General features: G+C 50.2%; 1 long non-coding RNA gene across 1 annotated transcript in view; it reads left to right on the top strand.

Annotated features, from left to right (window-relative positions):
• Positions 1–22,623, top strand: part of LOC310751979 — a 252,485-nt gene that overhangs the window by 227,632 nt on the left and 2,230 nt on the right. Inside the window, exon 2 of the long non-coding RNA XR_014542749.1 lies at positions 6,482–6,662. This is a non-coding gene — a long non-coding RNA (uncharacterized lncRNA). The remainder of the gene's footprint in view (positions 1–6,481; positions 6,663–22,623) is intronic.

The raw sequence follows: 22,623 nt of genomic DNA, 5'->3' as shown, positions 1-22,623 counted from the left end.
ACAGAAATAAGGCCGGTCCTAAAAATACTCATCTCAGGTGTCAAAAGCCAGGATGCTGCAGCACCATCGCTGACGGGAGTGAGGCCTTGTCAGCACGTAACATCTGTGCTCAGAGATGTGCCCTGGATTGCCAATTTGCTATCAGGCCAGGTTCAAGGTGCTACTCTCCGTATACAAAACCCTTTCACAACCTGGACCAGTTTCCCTGCAAAACTGTCTCGGCCCATATATCCCCTCCTGACTGCTTTGATCAACAGAACTGGCGCAGTTATAGATGCCACACAACACCCATTCTGCCTTTGCAAGAGCTTGAGCTTTTGGTGCCTATTGATATCAAGCAGGTGCCTTCACTGTATTATTTTTGGCGCCTGATAAAAACATTTTTGTTTGGACAAGCCTACCCAGAAGCTCGGCCAATAAAGCAAGATGAGCGACGCAACCCCAGAGTCGGTCACGACTAGACCTAATGGTCAGGGGTCCCTTTACCTTTACCTTTACCCAGAAGCTTAGAAAGCTGGTGAGTGTTTTAATAAGTTTTTGTTGTTTTGTTGTTGTTTAGTCGTTTAGTCGTGTCCGCCTCTTCGTGACCCCCTGGACCAGAGCACGCCAGGCACTCCTGTCTTCCACTGCCTCCCGCAGTTTGGTCAAACTCATGCTGGTAGCTTTGAGCAAACAGTCTATCCATCTCGTCCTCTGTTGTCCCCTTCTCCTTGTGCCCTCCATCTTTCCCAACATCAGGGTCTTTTCCAGGGAGTCTTCTCTTCTCATGAGGTGGCCAAAGTATTGGAGCCTCAGCTTCACGATCTGTCCTTCCAGTGAGCACTCAGGGCTGATTTCCTTAAGAATGGATACGTTTGATCTCCTTGCAGTCCATGGGACTCTCAAGAGTCTCCTCCAGCACCATAATTCAAAAGCATCAATTCTTCGGCGATCAGCCTTCTTTATGGTCCAGCTCTCACTTCCATACACCACTACTGGGAAAACCATGGCTTTAACTATATGGACCTTTGCTGGCAATAAGTTTTTAGCCCATTGTTATTTTAAATTTTCAAATGTCTTAAATTATTGTTGCTAATTCTTCTTCTTGTTTTATCTTTTACTTTGTAAACTGATTTGAGGGTGTCTTTTACAATCAAGCAGTGTATATTACATTTTCAGAAATAAATAAAATAAATAAAAAACCAACATAACTTCTGTCTGTTTGGTTAGGCTTCTCTGAACAAAAGATAATGTTCTAAGAAGGTGCCTCGACCCCCTAGCTTCTGCTCCTCCTCCAGTCTTGATGTTTCATATTGTAAGATCATCAGGGCAGGGACCCTTCTCCCTCTACCTACATCTTTGTGCTATTCTGTAAAAAAAACATAGTGCGTATTTACTGCACTGCCACAATCGCAACAAAGGCTGGCGCACGCCTGAGGTTTTATAAAAATTACAAATCTTCCAGAGGGAGACGTGTTTGTCCTTTCTCCAAAATGCTAGATTAGAAGTTGGGGGCGGAGGAGATCCTGGAGGAAATCAATTGACAGTAAATCCCCAGCAGACGAGAGTTATAAGGACACTGTTCATACTGTATAAAGGCAAGGCCTCACCAGCTTCGCCAGCCCCCCGCCCCCAGGATTGATCTGCCCAGCCGCCATCAGAAATCTTTCAAGATGGATCTATGCTCACACCTGAGAGAAGCAGAGTTGGTTCCATAGTCAATGTTGTTCTGTAATGTATGGCAATTAGCACGGGGCTGTATCTCGGTTCCGATTACACCTTTTGAAATTGATCAGCATGACAAACTGAGGTCCATTAATCTCAATGGGTCTACTCTACGTAGAATTTAGCTGGATGCCGCCCACTGTACCCCAGGGAAGAGGAAACTTCTTTTGTTTCTTTTAGCCCGAGGGCCGCATCCTATTCCAAGGGCCACATGCTAATGGTGGGCGGAGCCAGAGGTTAAGTGGGTGGAGCAACAAGCAGTGAATTTTACCATTGTTTTACAGCAGGCTAGTTTCTGTAGACATGCCCTCTCTATCCTCCGTTCAAGGAAGCAAGAGCCCTGGCTCAGTTGGAAGAGCATGAAACTTTTAATCTCAAATTGGGTGAGATTAAAAGCATGGCAGGGGCTTGGACTAGATCAGTGGTTCCCAAAGTGGGCGCTACTACCCCCTTAGGGCAGTGGGGGGTGCTGGAAATGTAAATCACTGCCAGTCTTAGAAAAGATGGTAGTTCATCAGTTTTCCTGAGTTAGGACTCAGCTAGATTGGTAAAAGGGACGCGGGTGGCGCTGTGGGTTAAACCACAGAGCCTAGGACTTGCCAATAAGAAGGTTGGCGGTTCGAATCCCCGCAACGGGGTGAGCTCCCATTGCTCGGTCCCTGCTCCTGCCAACCTAGCAGTTCGAAAGCACCTCAAAGTGCAAGTAGATAAATAGGTACCGCTCTGGCGGGAAGGTAAACAGCGTTTCCGTGCGCTGCTCTGGTTCGCCAGAAGCAGCTTAGTCATGCTGGCCACATGACCCGGAAGCTGTACGCCAGCTCCCTCAGCCAATAAAGCGAGATGAGCGCGGCAACCCCAGAGTCGATGACGACTGGACCTCATGGTCAGGGGTCCCTTAACCCCTTTACCCTTACCTTTAGATTGGTAAAGAAAAAGAGTTTTATATGTGTTGTATATGCATTATAGCACTGTGACACCAGATGGCACTGCAGAGCTCCATTTTTGCCAATGAGATTTCTCATCCAAGTTTACAACACGTTTTCCTGAAATGCTTATTTGATGTATCTGGATCCAGCCCTAGTTAAGTTAAATAGTTTTAATTTGCATACATGCACAATTAAATTGTTTTCATCTTTGTGTTATTGTGTTATCATCTTAGTGAGTCATGCAAAGTGCTAATTCTGAATAGGGGGAGTTTATGGAACCAAGGGGGCGCCCTCCCCCCCAAAAAGTTTGGGAACCAATGGCTTAGATGACCCTTGTGGTCCCTTCCAACTCTACAATTCTATGACATCATGGATACATTTTAGCCACGCGAAAACCCTCAAGGAGGGTGAAATAGAAACAGTGAAGCTCATGGTCTGCAGAGAAGGGGTGCAGTGCAAGAGAGTCCCGAGCCCCAGACAGAGAGGCTTAAAGCAAGATACAGATTTGGGTCTGAGCTTCCCCAGCCCTGCTCTGTAGATCTGTCATAGTCAATAGCTGTTGGGAGATCCTCAAATAATCTCTTTATCAGCAACCTTACTTCTTGCCACAGCAAGGTCCCCAAGTTAACCCAAAGTACAAATTCAGGGAGGGGCTGCAGCCTTTGCAAGCAGAAGGTCCAAGGTTCAATCCCTGGCAACTCCAGAGTACAGCTGGGAGAGAATTCAGCCAGAAACCCTGGCCAGCCGCTGCTGCCAGTCAGTGTAGACAATATTAAGCTAGGCAGACCAATGTCTAGGCATAAGGCAGCTGCTTCCTGTATTCCTATATACAGTGGTACCTCGGGTTAAGTAGTTAATTCATTCTGGAGGTCCATTCTTAATCTGAAGCACCACCTTAGCTAATGGGGCCTCCAGCTGCTGCCACGTCGCCGGAGCACGATTTCTGTTCTCATCCTGAAGCAAAGTTCTTAACCCAAGGTACTATTTCTGGGTTAGCAGAGTCTGTAACCTGAAGCGTATGTAACCCAAAGTACCACTGTATGGGGTACCATGAGGACTGGAATCTTACTTTAATTTTGGGGGAAAGACCATAGCTCGGCGGCACAGCACCAGCTCCTTAATGTTCCTTGCCTACAATACGTGAATTAGCTTCACGAGCAACTCTCTTCCCAGGCACGCAACGCTCTCATTGGCCCAGCTGCAGTGATTCAAGAAAGGGAGCATCCAAAATTTATTTCAGGGAGAGCTGGCAGCGGAGAGGAGGGGTTCAGCCCGCAATAAAAACCAGGTTGGTGTAAAGTTGAAAAGCTAATGCCGGGTTTTTTTTTTTCCAGGGGGAGAGAGAGAAATAAGAGGCCAATTTCTGCTGAATCGCCTCCCTCGCACAGACCATTTCACGCCTCTAACAAAAACCGGGAGAGAGAAAAAACTTTTGCCTACGAAAGCAGGCACACGGCAATAAACCAGGCAGCCTCGAAAGCGCCGCAGAGATTTTTGTCTCCCTCTCGGGGGCAATGAAAGGGGTTTAGCATGCGAGTGACAGAAGAAGATGCGGCTGGATGCGGCCCTGCAGCCACAGTGGACAGCCCGGCACGTCCAGCCTGGCACAGCAGCAGGATTACCGTCCATCAGGCTTAGAAAACGGAGACAGGAGACAGGGGGGCTTCGGTGGGGGGAGGCCAGACAGAAACGTGCTGAGGAATCAGGGGAGCCTGCTAGACATGGCTTCAAATGCCTCGTAGGCACCAACAGGTCACCCGTTCCGCATAAAACATTTTTCCTGCCCTGTCTTCACGTTTGTTCCCCTGCTGGTGGAAGAAATCCAGTAAGAGGCAACATGATTGAAGTTCATAAAACTTTTTCCACGTAGAAAAAGAACTACACAACTTTCAGAATACATCCGAAGGCAGCCCTGCATCGGGAAGTTCTTAACGTTTGACGTTTTATTGTGTTTTTATACGGGTTGGAAGCTGCCCAGAGTGGCTGGGGGAACCCAGCCAGATGGGTGGGGTATAAATCATAAAATTATTATTGTTATAGAGCAAAGTTCTTCTTTCTCTCTCAGGACACCAGAACGAGTGGACATTCCAGGAGGCTGAATGTTAGAAAATTCAGGACAGAGAAAAGAAACTGCTTCACGCGGCTCATGGTTAAACTATGGAACTCTCTGCCACTAGAGGCAGCGATGGCCTCCAACGTGGATGGCTTTAAAAGAGGATTAGACAGATTCATGGAGGAGAGAGGGCTGTCAGTGGCTACTAGCCACAATGGGCTACGCTATGCCTGATGCAGCAGGGCCTTCTTAAGGGCTTACCAATATATCTTTGAATTTTGTAACACAGTTCTCCTGCTGAGTAATTGGGTGGGGGGATGCACAGACTGCAGTAAAGCATGCATCGAAAAGCATATAAAAATGCATTGTGTTAGGGGGGAAATCCGTTGCAAAAATCCGTAAGGGTATATGAAAAAGTTCCGATTGGGTTAGAAATATGGTGAATGTTCACAAGGGCTTTAAAACTAAATACAGTGGTATCTTGGGTTAAGTACTTAATTCGTTCCAGAGGTCCATTCTTAACCTGAAACTTGTTCTTAACCTGAAGCACCGCTTTGGCTAACGGGGCCTCCCGCTGTTACCACACCGCCGGAGCACGATTTCTGTTCTCATCCGGAAGCAAAGTTCTTAACCTGAGGTACTATTTCTGGGTTAGCGGAGTCTGTAACCTGAAGCGTCTGTAACCTGAAGCGTCTGTAACCCGAGGTACCACTGTATCAAGTTGAGGTTGAAATGTGAAGAACTGGATTTAAGCCTGGAAATATGAAAAACAGAAAATGAAATCGACAGGTTCATCCAGCCTTTTCACCCCCAGCCTTGTTTGCTTTAAAAATCACGTTCCGAGTCTAACATATTTCCACTATAATCCTCAGTGGTTCCAAGGATGTCCAACCTACAAACATAAGCTTCCACGTCCCCCATCTGCCTGGCAGATCCTATTCACTTCCTGGTGAATAACGGGTGAGGAAGGGGCAACAGAAAACAATTTCTTTTAAGCTTAGCCGGCCTCCTTTCCATCAAAAAACTAAAACAACAACAACAAAAACACACCACTGTTCTCCACCAACACACACACACATATCATGGTCTCTGTACAACTATCAACCTCTCTTTTGTGGGTGATATGCCCTACAGGGACGTGGGTGGCGCTGTGGGTTAAACCACAGAACCTAGGACTTGCCGATCAGAAGGTCGGCGGTTCGAATCCCCGCAAAGGGGTGAGCTCCCGTTGCTCAGTCCCAGCTCCTGCCAACCTAGCAGTTTGAAAGCATGAAGTGCAAGTAGATAAATAGGTACCGCTCCGGCGGGAAGGTAAACGGCGTTTCCGTGTGCTGCTCTGGTTCGCCAGAAGCGGCTTAGTCATGCTGGCCACATGACCCGGAAGCTGTATGCCGGTCCCCTTGGCCAGTAAAGCGAGATGAGCACCGCAACCCCAGAGTCAGCCACGACTGGACCTAATGGTCAGGGGTCCCTTTACCTATGCCCTACTAGGCCCCATTGGCATGGCAACACAGAAGGATCCAATTCCCCAAGGAGGCTGCCACCTTTGCCACGTGCTCTTCCCTATTGGAACTGATGGGGCTAAAGTCCGAGGCCCTCATAAGACCATGAGAAGAGTCCTGCTGGATCAGGCCAGAGGGGGTCTTCTAAGTCCAGTGGCCTGTTCTCACAGTGGCCAGCCAGACGCCCCAGTGGGCAGCCCAGGGCCTGAGTGCGCCAGCAACTCTCCCCACTTGTGAATCCCAGCAGCTTTTATTCAGAGGCACATTGTAACTGCCTTTGATGGTGGAGGTGGAAGACAGTCATCATCGTATATACAGTGGTACCTCAGGTTACATATGCTTCAGGTTACAGACGCTTCAGGTTACAGACTCTGCTAACCCAGAAATAGTACCTCGGGTTAAGAACTTTGCTTCAGGATGAGAACAGAAATCGTGTGGCGGCAGCGAGAGGCCCCATTAGCTAAAGTGGTGCTTCAGGTTAAGAACAGTTTCAGGTTAAGTACGGACCTCCGGAACGAATTAAGTACTTAACCCGAGGTACCACTGTACTGCAACAGGGCGGGGGGAACCCCGTCTCCAAATGCAACCTCGCTGCGTTTTTAAGCCACCAATGTGTACATAGCCTATGTTTTTTCTCACACACAAACTCCGATCTCGCAACCGCCAGGGGATGCTGGCGGAGGGGGAAGGAATGGAGGAAAGGAATTCCTCATTCCTTAATAATCCCTAAGCTCAAGTCCTTCGTCCAATTAACCCACGTTTAGAGAAGTCGGCACCACACAGACTTCCGTGCAGGGGAGCCGGCACGCTACGGCAAAGTACATCCACAGGCATGTCTGCATTCTCTGTGGAGGCCTAGAAACCTGCTGCATCAAGGCATGCTTGGGGATTTGGTTCCGTCTGTTCTTTCCCCTTTATTTTATTAAGCAAACTGACCTGGTTTGCACTTCCCAGCTTGGATGGCTTTGAAAGGGGGATCAGGCAAATCCACGGAGGAGAAGGCTCTCTACGGCCACAATGGCTACGTCAAAGGCGTTTGTAAGAAAACTGGAGACTTGGGTACAAACCCATCCAGATATTCAGATTAATTTGCAAAGGGTAACACTTGAGACAGGGACACGGGTGGCACTGTGGGTTAAACCACAGAGCCTAGGACTTGCTGATCAGAAGGTTGGCGGTTCGAATCCCCATGACGGGGTGAGCTCCCGTTGCTCGGTCCCTGCTCCTGCCAACCTAGCAGTTCAAAAGCACGTCAAACTGCAAGTAGATAAATAGGTACCGCTCTGGCAGGAAGGTAAACGGCATTTCTGTGCGCTGCTCTGGTTCGCCAGAAGCAGCTTAGTCCTGCTGGCCACATGACCCGGAAGCTGTACTCTGGCTCCCTTGGCCAATAAAGCGAGATGAGCACCGCAACCCCAGAGTCGGCCACGACTGGACCTAACGGTCAGGGGTCCCTTTACCTTTTTACCACCAACCTGGATTAAAAGAGGATTAGACAAATCCAGATTCATGGAGGAGAGGGCAATTGACTGCAACTAGCCACAGTGGCTGTGCTCAATCTCCGTGTCTGGAGGAAGCAATGCTTTCTGAATATCAGTTGCTAGGAACCTCAAGAGAGGAGAATGGTCTTGTGCTCAGATACAGCTGTACCCTGGCTCCCTTGGCCAATAAAGCGAGATGAGCGCCACAACCCCAGAGTCGGTCACGACTGGACCTAATGGTCAGGGGTCCCTTTACCTTTTTAACACTTGAGACACTTGGCAATTCCCAAATATTTATTTTGGAGAAAATGACCACATCAAAAAGCCTGCCTTCCTCATCCCTTCTCCTCCCACATCCTCCAGGGAAAAGAACTTTGAAATGTTATTTTGAGCTTTAAAATACCTAGCCAGCAGTTTTGTGAATTCTGCCCAAGCTTAGTGCTAGTTTCACCAAAAAAATGGAAACCAGAAGAGGTCTCTGCTGGAACAGACAGGTGCAGCTTAGAATGGTCTCTTTTGAGTTTCATATAAAACAGGAAATGATAAAGCTGGGGTAGCTCAGTCGGTAGGGCACAAGACTGTTAATCTCAGAGTCGTGAGTCTGAGCAAAAGATTCCTGCATTGCAGGGGGCTGGACTAGAGGACCCTTGTGGTCCCTTCCAACTCTACAGTTCAATGATTCTACAAGGGCGGCACCCCTCTGAACCCCAGTTGCTGGGAACCGCAAGAGGGGAGTGCCATGGTTTGTGGCCTTCCCGCTGAGGCCTCTGGTGAGCCACTGTGAGAACAGAGCGCTTGGCCGGATCCAGCTGGGCTCCTCTGTTGCCTCTGTTCTCTCCCCCCACCCCCTGACCTTCACCTATTGAAGGCCCAGCCTTTGAGGAAGGCTTCCCCACAAAGGGGCCGAGGGCCTGCTCCCGCCAAGACCCGCTGCAGGGCTTAAGCCCCGTGTCCGTCAAGGTCGCTGTGCCACTCCGCAGCGGCCGGCAGCCTCTTGTTCGCCTGCCAGCTCCCATCTCGCGGCATGTCGGCCGGAGAAAGGCCCCCCCGACACGCGGCATTAAGCACTCGACTGTGAGGCCTGTTCCGGGCCCGCGGGCAAAGCGCCTCAGGGGGCTGGCGGAAAATGCGCCCCGACAACCATGCCCGGCCTTGTGCAAAACACTAAAGTGTAGGGAATCTCTCTCCTTCCCCCCCCCCCCCCACTTCCCGGCAGCCTGAGAAAGAGAGTTGAAAAGCTGTAGAAATACAGGGGGACTTTTGTAGGTTTGGGGAGGCGGGCAGGGGAAAACGCGATTGTGAAACGACAATAATCCGTGGGACAAAAGGCCGCTCGGGAAAGAAACGCACTGTTTCGCGCGCTTGGGTATGCGCACGGCTTAAGAGAAGGGACCCAAACCGATCGGCCCATTGTCCGGTGCATCGTTGCGGGAGGGAAGAAAGGAAAGCAGGCTCTGGGACAGATGAGTGACAGGGAGGAAAGTCCCTTGCACGGCTCAAAGGCACCCTCTCCCGTGGTGGCAAATTCAGAAGGGCACGGTCTCTTCGTGATGGTCACAGCGACCCCATCTCCTCACAGCCACCTCATTTCCTAAGATTATACAACTTTCTGCGATTATACAATAATCGTACAATTATACAATGATAATAATTAGGGATGCAGTGCAATGATCAATGCAGATCTCCACATGTTGCCTCTCAGCTAGACCTACTACTTTTGGTGCATGTACAAAGGATTTTGAGAGCTCTGCTATCTTAAGTTGCCTTTTCAGTGATGTTCCATTGGACGTTAATGAAACTTGCACCTCAGTCTCTTGAAACTGATGCAACTTGTGCTTTCAGAGTTCCTAAATGCTTAACTTTGGAGCAAAAAGAACAAAAACTCTTCCTGAGTGTTCTTCCCATGCACACCTTCTCCCGAGTCACCCTGGGAGCCCACCCTCAGTGGACAACTCGCCTCCTTTCACTCTGATTGCCTCCAATCAACACAAAGGCTGAAAAGTGCCCTAAAAGCTCCCCTTTCGTGCTGATTTGGTGTCTGTAGGATGCTGGAGGCAGGGACCCTGCTGCAGAAATAGTAAGGGGTCTTTGGCCCACTCCTGTGACAACGACATCACTGCTCCCATTCCTATGTGGCGGCTTTGCTTGGGATTGGACCAAAAACAGCCATGTATTCTGGCATTCTGATTTTGCCAGTGTTCAGCCAGGTGCCTCTGGGAAGCCCATAATTAAGCAGGAAGCCACAAGACTCTCCCCTTTGCTGTTGGTGACCAGCAGCTATCACTGCCTGTGGGGGGGTTCCAAACAGCTATTGCAACTCACAACTGTTGCTAGCATGAATTCATCTGCAATCTTATTCTCCTTTTTTTTTTTTTTTGAAAGCACTAAGAAGGCAGCCTCCTACCAGGGTAGACGGCCCCTGAAAATGAGAGGGGTCCTCCCACCTAGCTTCCCATACAGCTCTCCTCCTCTGCAAATTGTCCCTATCCCCTTTTAAAGCCTGTGACGGCCATCCCATCTTACAGCAGCGTTCAGAGGTAGACTGCACCTGTTATCAGCTGTTTTCAGTTACCTGCAATGGCTGGCAGCAGTCGCCGGACTTAATGCTCCATGAACTTGCCTGTGATCTTTTCTGTCTTCAAGCACTAAGGAGGCAGCCTTTGGGTCCCCACCCCCTGCTTATTCAGGAGGTAAGGTAAAGGTAAAGGGGCCCCTGACTGTTAGGTCCAGTCGTGACCGACTCTGGGGTTGCGGCGCTCATCTCGCTTTATTGGCCGAGGGAGCCGGCGTACAGCTTCCGGGTCATGTGGCCAGCATGACTAAGCCGTTTCTGGAGAACCAGAGCAGCGCACGGAAACACCATTTACCTTCCCGCCGGAGTGGTACCTATTTATCTACTTGCACTTTGACGTGCTTTTGAACTGCTAGGTTGGCAGGAGCAGGGACCGAGCAACGGGAGCTCACCCCTTTGCGGGGATTCGAACCGCCGACCTTCTGATCGGCAAGTCCTAGGCTCTGTGGTTTAACCCACAGCGCCACCCGCGTCCCTATTCAGAAGGTAGGCTGCACCTGAACAGGGAGGCTCCCCTTCCTATGCACACACACATTCTGCACAGGGTTCCCTTCCTCTTCCGCAAGTGCCTGCCATCCCCTTTTAAAGCCTGGGGCAGTCATCTCAGCAGCGGAACAAAACAAAACCTCTCTTTATTATATCCATGTACTTTGGTTCTTATGCATGCGCCAAACTTCAATGACATTGACTTTAATTCATCCCTCTCCCTCCCTCCGTGTGCCTCCCTCCCTCACACACACCACAGGGAGCAGCGAGCCAAACGGAAGAAGAGATCTGGCTGACTCAGCACCAAATCCTGGCAGCCCCCTCATGATGTACCAAAGCGGCCTGTTCTTTCTAGGTCAGGGAGGTGGGCCCAGGCACCATTTGCCGCCGCAAGGTGGGGCAGGGGGTGAAGGGTCAAGCAGCAGAGGCCCGGGCCCTTGCCTGGACAGGGCCGCAGAATATAAAGCACCATCTCGGCTGCGCTTGCATGCAAGCCGACGTGGTACATTAACTCCCCGCAGAGCTGAGATTTTAAAAAATACCTATGCTCTAGCCCAGGGGTCAGCAAACTTTTTCAGCAGGGGGCCAGTCCACTGTCCCTCAGAACTTGTGGGGGGCCGGATTATATTTTGGGGTGGAAATGAACGAATTCCTGTGCCCCACAAATAACCCAGAGGTGCATTTTAAATAAAAGGACACATTCTACTCATGTAAAAACACACTGATTCCCGGACCGTCTGTGGGCCAGATTTAGAAGGTGATGGGGCTGGATCCAGCTCCCGGGCCTTAGTTTGCCTACCCATGCTCTAGCCTTTTGCTGGCACGGAAATATGTAGGAACGTAATGAGTGCTTGCTGGATCAGGCCCATCATGCAGCTTCATCCAGCATCCTGTTCTCACAGTGGCCCTGCGGGAATCTCAGCTAACGCATCCATGACAGATGGCCATCCAACCTTTGCTTAAAAACCTCCAAGGAAGGAGAGTCCACAATCTCCCGAGGGAGAGACCAGCTCTGACGGTCTGAAAGTTCTTCCTGATATTTAGCCATAGATTAAAAGAGGACTGGACTAATCAATAGAGGACTGGGCTACCAAGGGCTACCAGCCAGGATGGCTGTGCTATGTCTCCATGGTCAGTTGATGGAAACCTAAGGAGAGGAGAGTGGTCTTGTGTTCGAAACCTGCCTGAGGGTTTCCCACAAGCATCTGGGTGGCCACAGTGAGAACAGGATGGCGGGACAGATGCGGCCACTGGCATGATCCTGTGTTATGTTAAAATTCAATTAGGGGAAGATTTTTTGGGGGGAAATTCCCATCGTTCACTGATCACTGGCTGTGCTCCAACCACACACAGAGAAAAACAGTTATAAAAACAAGATGCTGTCATCCTCACTCCGTGAAGGGTACGATAGGAAGCTGCTTATTCATTTACTGCATTTACACCCCAATTCTCTTCCAAGGAGCTCAAGTTGGCACACGTTTCTCTTTCTCTCTGTTTGATCCACAACAGCCCTGCGAGGTGGGTTAGGCTGAGAGATTGCGGTTGGGCCAAAGTCACACTCAGTGAGCTTCATGGCTGAACGGGGATTTGAACCCTGGTCTCCCAGATCCAGCAACGTGGGTGGCGCTGTGTGTTAAACCGCAGAGCCTAGGACTTGCCGATCAGAAGGTCGGTAGTTCGAATCCCGGCAACGGGGTGAGCTCCCATTGCTCAGTCCCTGCTCCTGCCAACCTAGCAGTTTGAAAGCAGGTCAAAGTGCAAGTAGATAAATAGGTACCGCTCCGGCGGGAAGGTAAACGGCGTTTCTGTGCGCTGCTCTGGTTCGCCAGAAGCGGCTTAGTCATGCTGGCCACATGACCCGGAAGCTGGCTGCGGACAAACGCTGACTCCCTTGGCCTATAGAGCGATATGAGCGCCGCAACCCCAGAGTCAGTCACGACTGGACCTAATGGTCAGGGGTCCCTTTACCTTTACCTCCCAGATCCTCGTCTGACACTCTAACCACTATGCCATGTCTGGAACAGACACCAGTGAGAGGATAAGACCGGTATTTGCTGTCATCTTTGCTTTCGGACCACAAATGATATGCAGCTAGATTACTTCCCCGCCACCATTTGCACTGGGTTTCCTCTGCGGAGTAACGTAAAGAAATGGGATTTTGCCGCAGCGGACAGCAAGGCGAGTAACTGGGTTTTTGGCAGAAGGTGAACTGTGGCAGAATGGGGGCAGCGCTGGATGCAATGAGCACAGGGAGGAAGGGAAAACAACGGCTTCTTATATACCTACTCCATAGTGCAATGTGCAGAACTCAGGCAGGCTCTCCCTAAATTTAAAACTGTCCCCAGTACGCTGGCTCTCAGGCCCGCCTGTAGCGTCTTCTGTTTCCTTTCCTGTGAGGAAAGGGACTAAGAACTTGGACTATGGTATTATTAGCTGCCAGAAGACCCCACAAATCAGCAGAAGAAATGCAACTGTGCATTGGCGTCCTTACCATCCGCCAGCCCTTACGCACACACACACCCTACCAAGATCCACCTGCAGCTCCTTCTGGTCCCTAACAGAAATCTCTAATATTGGATTTTAATTGTTATAAGTTGCTTTGGGAACCGATCTTGGCTGCAAGGCTGGAGCCTAAGTAAAAATAAAATCAAATATTGATGGCTAGAAATCAGGAGGCCTGAAACCCATTCCAATCAGAGCTGAAAAGGATCCTATTTAAATTGGGGGGGCCAGGGGTGAAGCGGGGGGTGGGGGTGGAGAAAGAGAAATATTGTAAAGATGTGTGTCAAAATCTGCCCTGGAGCTGGAGGGAGGGCAAACGGTTGCTTTAGAACAGCCTCAAAATGTGGGTCTGGGATTCTGGGTTTGCCAAACGAGAAATTAAAGAGGTGGTGATCAGTGGGGGGGGGGGGGACCACTCTGTACATGCTCAGAGAGTAGAGGTTGGTTCCCCTAACATTTCAGAGCAAAACGCCAGCACTGAAAACCAGTTTCCAAGACTAAGCCCGTCTTCCCATTTCACCTTCACAACCACCCTGTGAGGTTGGTTGGTCTGAGGGTAGTGGATGACTGGCCCGAAGTCACCCAGGGAGCTCCATGACCGAGTAAGGATTTAAACCCTGGTCTCCTCCAAGTCCTGGTCTGATGCTCTAACCACTGCACCACACTGGCTTCAACTCTCCTATGCTTGCCTATGTCTGCCTGGTACCCAAGCCTGAGCCTCGCCCTGTATTCCACCTTGCCTCAGCACAGAGGCACCCTCCTCTTCCACTAGGGCCTGAAATGATGAGGCATGATTTCATGACAGATGGAAAGTCAGAGGCTTAGTCAGGGCAGGAGGTTAAGTGAGGAGGCGGAAGGAAAGGCTGGCGCAGATGCTCACTGGCCCTTGCTCCTGGAGCCTAGCACAGCAAATCACGTCTGAATAGTTATGGAGTGAGAAGAAGTAAGAAGAAAAAAGAAAACCAAGGAGGTACAAGAAAAGCCTCTTTTTTGTTATGAAACAACTTTGGGCAGGAACAGTCTATCTGAATGGATGAGAACATTGGGACTAGGACCAAGGAGGTAAAGGGTAAAGGGACCCCTGACCATTAGGTCCAGTTGTGGCCGACTCTGGGGTTGCAGCGCTCATCTTGCTTTATTGGCTGAGGGAGCCGGCGTACAGCTTCCGGGTCATGTGGCCAGCAGGACTAAGCCGCTTCTGGTGAACCAGAACAGCACACGGAAACGCCATTTACCTTCCCGCCGGAGTGGTACCTATTTATCTACTTGCACTTTGACCTGCTTTCGTACTGCTAGGTTGGCAGGAGCAGGGACCGAGCAACAGGAGCTCACCCCGTCGCGGGGATTCGAACCGTCAACCTTCTGATCAGCAAGTCCTAGGCTCTGTGGCTTACCCCACAGCGCCACCTGCGTCCCCAGGACCAAGGAGACCAGGGATCAAATACCTGCTCAGTTGCAAAACCCGTTGAGTGATCTCAGGCCAATGAAGGCTTCTCCTGTTAATCTACCCCACAGGGTCGTTGTAAGGATAGGAGAGAGCTGTTTTCACCCCCTTGAGCTCCTTGGAGGATGGCATGGGGTAATAAATGCGAAAAAATTAAATCTGAGCACTGTGAAAGCTTGTCACGACAGGATGGATGCCCTTCTAAAAGCCCAAAGCCGGACTTGAACTCAACCCAGTGGTATGACGAGGCCAGGGTCAGGAGGCTTGTCAGAATCCCAAAACCTGCCCTCTGCCCGTTGGTGTGTCTCGAATCCGCTCCCTGTTCGGCGTCCAAACAGGAGCTCCCCGCGCCACTGATTTGAGCATGATGTAGCGATTAGCCCCAGTGCGCCTCTCTAATGAGGGAGCGAAGACGGGGCAGGTTACCACAGCGCAGCCGGTCCGGGGGAAAACTCACGGCCAGGCCTAATGCCTTACAAATGTCAGAGCCTCCCAGCGGCCAGAGAAAATGAGGGAGATTAACGGAGCTGTCAGGAGCAGGGTGGAATCGAGAGGAAGGAAAGACGAGGGGGAGACGAGGCGGGCGCGCTTGCTGACACAGATATGAAAAAGGGGCCCGGCGATACGCTTGACATAAATATGCACGCAGGGTATCCGTCTGCTGGGATCGACGCAGACCAGGAGGCAAAGGGCCCTGCTTCAAAAGGCTTTTTAAAAAACGCGGCGATGATGAGAGGTCTGCCCTTGAGACAACTTGGAAACGTCAATGGGTCCAAAAGGCAGAGGCTAAATGACTGGCTGGGTTTGCCGTTTCCAGGGCCGGTCCAAGGAATTATGGGTGTCCTCACAACTGGGGCCTCTGAAACGACATCTCCCAGGATTCCTTGGGGTGAGCCATGGTTGTCAGTTTGTTTCCAGAGCCCATTTAAGGTGCTCCTGCTAGTATTCAAAGCCCTAGAGGACTCAGGCCCCAACTATCCGAGAGGCCGCTGCCTGCCCTACAGGAGATCAGTAGAGGGTGGCCCTCTTGGTAGTTTCACCTCCCTCAGAAGCTTGGTGGGTGGTGGCAGCTCAGGACAGGGCCTTCTCTGTGACAGCCCCTCAGTTGTGGAATTCCCTCCCCAGAGAGGTCCGCCTGGCACCATCACCGTACAGCTTTTGGCACACCTCTCTTCCCTGGCCTTTGAAGCCAGAGATGTGCATTTTCAGGAAGTGAGACTGTAATCTGTTTTAACCTGCTGGTGAAAGGCAGGTAATAAATTTATTATCAATAATAATATTAATCTTAGCTGCAGAGCCTCCCTGTTCAAACGAAGTCTATCTCTGCATATCAGCTCTTGGGGGGCAAAGGAGGGGAGGGTTTACTGGGCTCATTTCCGGCTTGTGGGCTTTGCGGAGGAATCTGGACGGCCCACTGTGGGAAGCAAGGACAGCTTAATTTTATTCCCCACCTCGTGCAAGACTTTTGCAGCATTCTGATGGGCCCTTTGGGCCATTTCCCCATCACACTGTGGGCCAAATGACAACACTGAGTGATTAGCAGTTGGGTGGACCTCACCTACCTGCCAAAGTTGACCCATGTGATGGAAGGAGTGTTCCAAACAGCTGGTGTGTTCCCAGAAGGGAATGAGCAAATACCTTGGTTTTCAAACACCTTTGGAGTCAAACGTTTTGGCTCCCGAACGATTGAAAACCGGAAGGGATTGTTCCAGTTTACGAATGTTCTTTAGAACCCAAACGTCCGACCCAACTTCCAATTGGCTGCAGGAGGTTCCTGCAGCCAATCGGAAGCCGCGCCTTGGTTCCTGAACGTTTTGGAAGTTGAACGGACTTCCGGAACGGATTCCATTTGACTTCCAAGGTATGTCCATTTCGGTTTCTCTTGCCCCCCATTTTCCTAGTCTTTTTTTAACACAGTTTTGCCCGATGCAGACTTCCCGCCCCCAAAGCAATTCCCCCTAATACAATACGCTAGCACCCTCATGCCCACCACTGCTCTAATAAACCGTGTTAGAATGCGGTGCTGACAGCGCCAAGGTTGCGGGTTCAAGGGACAGCTGCAGGGGGCTGGACTAGATGATCCGCAGAATCCTTTCCAATTCTACGATTCTATGAGAACCCTCCGTCACTGTAAACCCATTGGAACATGAGAAAAGCCCTGCAGATGGATCGTGCCAAAGCGGAGCACAGGAAGGGCATAAAGAAATGCGCTCCTCTCTCGTTGTTATTCATAAGAACGTTAAGAAGAGCTTCCAGGATCAGCCCAGCTTCCTGTTCTCCCAGTGGCTGACCAGTTGCCCTGATGGGAAGCCGAAGCCCACAAGCAGCAACAACTCTCCACACTTCTTACTCCCCGAAACTGGTACCCAGAGGCACATCCTGCCTTAATTCCACCCATGAACTTGTCCAGTCCTCGTGAAAAGCCCATGCAAGTTGGAGCAAATTCCTAACTATATGCTGCATGCATATTACTTAGGAAGACGCTTTTAAAGACCACACTAAATTTTGCCATTCTTTTATTTCACCTTCCTGCGCCTGTTGCAAGAGAAGGGCCATATAAATGCTATATGTATGTATCGGATGTGAAGTTTAGTTTTACATGGGAGAATTTGCTCTCATATATGGAAATTGTGTGTAACTGTTTTTATCGTTGGTGTTTTTTTGTAGGGAAGGGTACCGCAAAATGACCGAGAGACATTTTACAAGGAGCGGGTCTTAAAGGTGAAATCAAATAAATAAGCTGATGTCAAAGTATAAATAAATGCACTGACAGCTGTAAAAGGCCCAACAGCTAAACCTCCATGTATAGGGACAGTTTATCTCCGAACAGCAGGTGACGGGATGAATAAGTGGGGAAGAGCTGTTGCTTTTGCTCCCTGCTTGTACAGTGGTACCTCAGGTTAAGTACTTAATTCGTTCCGGAGGTCCGTACTTAACCTGAAACTGTTCTTAACCTGAAGCACCACTTTAGCTAATGGGGCCTCCTGCTGCCACCGCGCCCCCAGAGCACAATTTCTGTTCTCATCCTGAAGCAAAGTTCTTAACCTGAGGTAATATTTCTGGGTTAGCGGAGTCTGTAACCTGAAGCGTATGTAACCTGAAGCCTATGTAACCCGAGGTACCACTGTAACCGTCTTTCTTTCTTTCTTTCTTTCTTTCTTTCTTTCTTTCTTTCTTTCTTTCTTTTTCTTATACTTACTTACACACACACACACGCACAGGCTTTTTAGTTGCTGTCCCTGAATAGAGCCTCCAGAGGAAGAAGCAGTCTACCCCAGAAGTACTAGCAGAAGGAGACAAGGGTCTGCCTTCATGCCCAGAGGCTTCTGGGTGGCTGCTTCACTGCACAGGGAGCCCTTTGTCTGTGAGAGTACTCCCACCACACACACACACACACATATGCCACAACCGCCTTCCCCTTCTTTTCCTCCCCAACCTGCCTTCCCTTTCTGTCTCATTTACAGATTCTGGGCCAGACGTCTCCCCAGGGTGGCATTAAGAGGAAGCCCCGAGGCAGAGAGAAAAAGGCGAGACGGAGGGGAGGAAGGAGTGGGGAGCAGGGAGGGAGCATCATGGCGTAATTTACCTTTAATAGATTCAATTTGGGCGGCCGCGGGCTGGTGGGGGCAAGCAGCCATCTTCCTGATTCGGGGGCTGAAGAATTCGATTTGCCAGGAGCCGCCGTCAATTAGCTTTTATTGAGGCCATTTCTCATCCGCAGCCGATGAGGGAAGGGGAGAGGAGGGGGGGGGGAGAAAGAGAAAGATTCCCTACCTTTAAAAAAAAAAAAAAAAAAAATCTCCCTAGGAATATTCCTGGCCCTTTTTAACAGTTGGGTGCCAGACAGGAACTCAACTGGTGAAGCTCACCTAACAGGGAGAACGGTTAACTGACCTGGGGCAAGGAAGCCTTTTTTGTGGTCCAAGGGCCACATTCATTCACAGACAACCTTCCAGGGGCCACATGCCGGGGTGGGCAGGGCAAAAGAAAAAGTGGGCAGAGCAACAGCACCACCTCTTAATCTTTGCCAGGAGTCAGCAATCTTTCAGCAGGGGGCTGGTCCACTGTCCCTCAGACCTTGAGGGGAGCTGGACTATATTTTGAGGGGGGGCAGAATTGAACGAATTCCTATGCCCCACAAATAACCCAGAGATACATTTTAAATAAAAGCACACATTCTACGCATGTAAAAACACCAGGCAGGCCCCACAAATAACCCAGAGATGCATTTTAAATAAAAGGACATATTCTACTCATGTAAAAACATGCTGATTTCCGAATCGTCCGTGAGCTGGATTTAGAAGGCGATTGGGCTGGATCCGGCCCCTGGGCCTCAGTTTGCCTACCCATGATCTTTGCTATAGGCAGCCATGCAAAAATCAGAAGTTTTTACATATGCACACTCCTTCCAGGTAAGCAAGAAGCATTATTGGCTGGGTTGCCAGACCTCCAGGTCTTTCCTGAAGTCTCTAAATGTGCTGGCTTCCTCCAGCACCGGTTGGCCTGTGGCTTCTGGCTTTGGACCTTGCAAGCCAAAAGGTAGCTTGGGAGCCACATTTGTACTAGGAGAATCCTGCTTCTCCAGGGTGGCAAGATCAGGGAGGCATGCCCAGCGCCTGAAAAGGGCACAATCCATGGCTGGCACACTGCCTGTCCGTCTCCATGAGGCCAAGAGCTGTGTGCAACCCTGCTTTCAAATCTGCACATTAAGGCAGGAATGCCACCAGTGACTCTCACCACCCAGTAGAAAGATGCGACAGGGACGATTGCCCCCAAATACACACTTTTATTGGAGACAAAAAAAACATTACAACAAAGCTGGATCTTGACCAGAGCTGAGGCCCCGAACCTCTTCTTCAACGTCAAGATTTCAGCATCAAGTGGGATATTTTAGTTTAGATAGAAGGCGAGTAAGAGGTGACATGGTGGAGGTTTCTAAAATCATGCAAGGAATGAAGAGAAAGGCTTTATTCTTCCCTCTCTCATAACATGTTGGGCAACCAACAAAGTTGAACGCAGGAAGGTTCAGGACAGATAAACTCCCTTCACACAGCACATAGTTAAAATGGCGGCTCTCAAGTTCATGGAAGAGACAGCTATTGAAGGCTGTGCTCTGCCTCCGTGGTCAGAAGCAATAATTCTTCTGAATATCAGTTTCTGGAAACCACAGGAGGGGAGAGCGCTCTTGTCCTCAGGTCCTGTTTGTCGATTTCCCTCAGGCATCTGGTTGTCCACTGTGAGAACTGGAGGGCTGGACTAAGTTGGCCATTGGTATAATCCGGCAGGCTCTTACGTTCTTGAGTTGCCTCCCAAACCAGCTTTTAATTTATGCACCTTGGGATCTTGCTGAGGGTCTTCTGAACATGGGCAGAGTGCTCTTTGTTGGGAGTGGCTCGGGCAACCCAGTCAGATGGGTGGCATATAAATAAAATTACTATTATTATTCAGCTTTGGGACAAGCACGTACAATTACTATACAGTGGTACCTCAGGTTAAGTACTTAATTCGTTCTGGAGGTCTGTTCTTAACCTGAAACTGTTCTTAACCTGAAGCACCACTTTAGCTAATGGGGCCTCCAGCTGCCGCCACGCCGCCGAAGAACAATTTCTGTTCCTATCCTGAAGCAAAGTTCTTAACCTGAAGCACTATTTCTAGGTTAGTGGAGTCTGTAACCTGAAGCGTATGTAACCTGAGGTACCACTGTACAGTGGCACCTTGGGTTGCAAACACCTCATGTTACAAACACTTCGGGTTACAGACTCCACTAACCTGGAAGTAGTACCTCGGGTTAAGAACTTTACCTCAGGATGAGAACAGAAATCGTGTGGCGGCAGCGTGAGGCCCCAATAGCTAAAGTGGTACCTCAGGTTAAGAATGGTTTCAGGTTAAGAACAGACCTCCGGAACGAATTAAGTTCGTAACCAGAGGTACCACTGGCTGTCCAGGGTTTGCAACCAACCAGAAGAAATTCTTAACTAAGCCTGAGCCCTTGGTTGCCATATTTTAGACATGATGCTCTCTGGCACAGGTGGGGAACCTCAAATGCGGCTCTCCGAGCCTTTCAACCTGGCCCTCCGGACTCTCCCCTAGGCCTTCCCCTTCACCAGCCCCGCTTCACAGCTTCTCTGAATGTTTCTGCCTGGGTGGGCTGTGCCCTTGAACTATGATCATGCTTCTTATTTGCCTGGATGGAGATCAGAGAGGGACGTGCATTTATAGAAACTAGCTCACTGAAGATAAGATTTACCCCCATTGCCATGCCCACTTTCCCCTCTGCCCCTATGTGGCCCGCCCCCCAGAAGAAAATGCAGCCCTCAGGCTGGAAAAGATTATCCACACCTGCTCTCCTGCTCCTGAAAAAATAAATAAATCTGGATTTACTATTTCCCTATCTTAAAACCCTGTGCCGGTTGCTGAAATTGAGTTTCTTTTGCCTTCCAGTATACGGTGGCTGGCGAGTTTCACCTGGCAAAAAAGGGAAAAATCCAGGCCAGGCAGCAACCTTGTATAGGAGGCTCGGGGGAAGAGCAAGGAGGAGGAGGTGCTGCTGGGGCCTACGTCAGCCCGGCTGTGCAGCTTGCAGGCAAAACCATAAAAACTCTCCTCGGACGTGACTCTCGCTCGCTGCAGCGGAAGGCAGCAGTGGCGGGCAGCAGTGCCAGCAGCGGTGGCTCAGAGCTCTGGGGAGAGGAGGAAGCTGCTTGAGAGGAAACCAGGCATCCAGGCACAAACATGCCAAGATGGGAACAACCTGGGAAGCCGCCTTCTGGTGAGTCAGTCCGCCCAGCTCAGTGTTGTCTGCATTGACTGGCAGCGTCTCTCCAGGGTTTCAAATGGGGGAGTCATTTCCACAGCCCTACCTAGAGCCAAGGACTGAACCTGGCGCCGTCAGCACGCGAAGCAAATGCTCTAGCACTGAGCTATGGTCTTCCCCTTAAAACCAAGTAAGAGGCTAGTCCTCAAGGTTCTGATTTAAATAGGAAGCTGCCTTGGTCCATCTTGTTCTGTACAGTGGCACCTCAGGTTACAGACGCTTCAGGTTACAGACTCCGCTAACCCAGAAATATTACCTCGGGTTAAGAACTTTGCTTCAGGATGAGAACAGAAATTGCGTGGCGGCGGCAGGCCCCACTAGCTAAAGTGGTGCTTCAGGTTAAGAACTGTTTCAGGTTAAGAACAGACCTCCGGAACGAATTAAGTACTTAACCAGAGGTACCACTGTATTGTCTATGCTGATGGGCAGCAGCTCTCCCAGGTTTCAGACAAGGAATCTGAAGGACACACAGGACTGAACCTGGGACTTTCTGCATGCAAAGCAGGTGTTCTGCCAGTGGGCGACAGGCCTGCAGCCCTTTCCCTAGAAATAGACATGGGGATGCAGGTGGCGCTGTGGTCTAAACCACTGAGCCTCTTGGGCTTGCGGCTGGTGGTTCAAATCCCCACGACAGTGGTGAGCTCCCATTGCTCTGTTCCAGCTCCTGCCAACCTAGCAGTCTGAAAGCACACCAGTGCAAGTAGATAAATGAGTACCGCTGTGGCAGGAAGACAAACGGCGTTTCTGTGCGCTCTGGTTTCCGTCACGGTGTCCCGTTGCGCCTGAAGCGGTTTAATCATGTTGGCCACATGACCCAGAAAGCTGTCTGTGAACAAACGCCGGCTCCCTCGGCCTGAAGTGAGATGAGCACCGCAACCCCATAGTTGCCTTTGATTGGACTTAACCGTCCAAAGGTCCTTTACCTTTTTCACGGCCTAGGACCCTCGTAGCTACGGAACAGCCTCTCCCGGTATGCCCCACAGAGAGCCTCAAGGTCCATAAATAGCAACACCCTAGAGGTCCCGGGCCCTAAGGAAGTTAGATTAGCCTCAACCAGAGCCAGGGCCTTTTCAACACTGGCTCCGGCCTGTTGGAACGCTCTGTCTCAGGATCTGATTTCTTTCCGCAGGGCCTGTAAG

This window comes from Podarcis filfolensis (genome assembly GCF_964270895.1).
Source record: "Podarcis filfolensis genome assembly, chromosome: 16".
In the NCBI taxonomy this organism is placed as follows: Eukaryota; Metazoa; Chordata; class Lepidosauria; order Squamata; family Lacertidae; genus Podarcis; species Podarcis filfolensis.
This window is presented reverse-complemented; position numbering and strand designations above follow the sequence as displayed.